Raw genomic sequence first — 1,385 nt, 5'->3', positions numbered from 1 at the left:
AATTGAAGAATTGTCACATGAAGAAGGAACTAGATCAGTTATGTACACGCCTAAGAGATGCAAGGATAAACTGATGGAGCCTATAGGATGACAGGTTCTAATTTTTATCCATGCAAGCATGAAAGCAATCTAATATTTTGTAATAGGATGAAGATAGTATATCTTAATTGTTACTGGTCATATTTAAAGGCAGGGAAAGAATCAGCATTTGTTGTTTTGCTTTTTTGTTGTTTTTCTGTTGCACCAGAGGCTGATCTATTAAAGGGCCCAGCCACAGAGTCAACGTAAGAAGTAAAAAGTTCTATCAATTTAATAACAATTAAAAAACCCAAAGGTGGAAAACTGAGGAGACAGGGAGGAGATTCTGGGCAAAGGGCATGCATAGCCCTGCTCATGGCACCAGGCCAGGCTGCAGGGATGTTCAGTATTGCTGTTTCTAGGAGGTGAGGTCAGGGACAGGCAGCAGTTGTCCTGTGGGAGTCACTGTTCTTCAGGATTAAGGACCTTTACTTTCTTCTGGGGTCAGGTGTGCTCATCTTCTACATGCCAAGGATCTTGTTCAACAGGTCAGAAATGAAGGCCTCAGTGGGTTTGTAAGTCACCCAGCAGCTACTTGACCCTGGCCTTCCAGGTGTTATCCCTCTCAGTGTTCAGGAGATCATCCACATGTCTCCAGGTCTAGGATCTCCTCTTCCTGACAGTCATAAAGATGAGTGAACTGCTCCAGGATCCACTTCTTCAGGTTCCATATCTCTTTGTGGTTGTACTTGACCGTGACCTTCTCTTGTCATCTCATGGGACCTCAGCATCTGAGCCACCTGAGCCCTCAAGTACAGTCCCAGGGAGGCTCTGAAAGTAAACAAGAGGCCCTGAGCCCCCGCTGCTCATCCAGGATTCTGGGCCACCAACACCACACCCCCAGAGGTGTCACTGTCCATCCTCAGCTACCCGGGCCTCATAGGCACTTTGGACCCCTCCCTCCATAGCCAACACTATACACCTGCATGCTGAGAGGGATAGCTAGGTATAAACATTGTGATTGGTAAGCTAGTAAACTTTGTTTCCTTTAAAAGAGGGTTTTGTTGTTCTTTTTTTTTAAATTTTTTAAATTTTTTATTTTTTATAAACATATATTTTTATCCCCAGGGGTACAGGTCTGTGAATCGCCAGGTTTACACACTTCACAGCACTCACTAAAGCACATACCCTCCCCAATGTCCATAACCCCACCCCCCTTCTCCCAACCCCCCTCCCCCCAGCAACCCTCAGTTTGTTTTGTGAGATTAAGAGTCACTTATGGTTTGTCTCCCTCCCAATCCCATCTTGTTTCATTGATTCTTCTCCTACCCACTTAAGCCCCCATGTTGCATCACCACTTCCTCATA

General features: G+C 45.2%; 1 pseudogene; it reads right to left on the bottom strand.

Annotated features, from left to right (window-relative positions):
• Nucleotides 1-506: 506 nt before the first annotated feature.
• On the bottom strand, nucleotides 507-938 carry LOC101687648 (annotated as a pseudogene).
• Between the last annotated feature and the right edge of the window lie 447 nt (nucleotides 939-1,385).

The sequence above is a fragment of the Mustela putorius genome, unplaced genomic scaffold, assembly GCF_011764305.1.
Source record: "Mustela putorius furo isolate JIRA1106 unplaced genomic scaffold, ASM1176430v1.1 tig00000281_pilon_pilon_pilon, whole genome shotgun sequence".
NCBI classification, from domain to species: Eukaryota; Metazoa; Chordata; class Mammalia; order Carnivora; family Mustelidae; genus Mustela; species Mustela putorius.
This window is presented reverse-complemented; position numbering and strand designations above follow the sequence as displayed.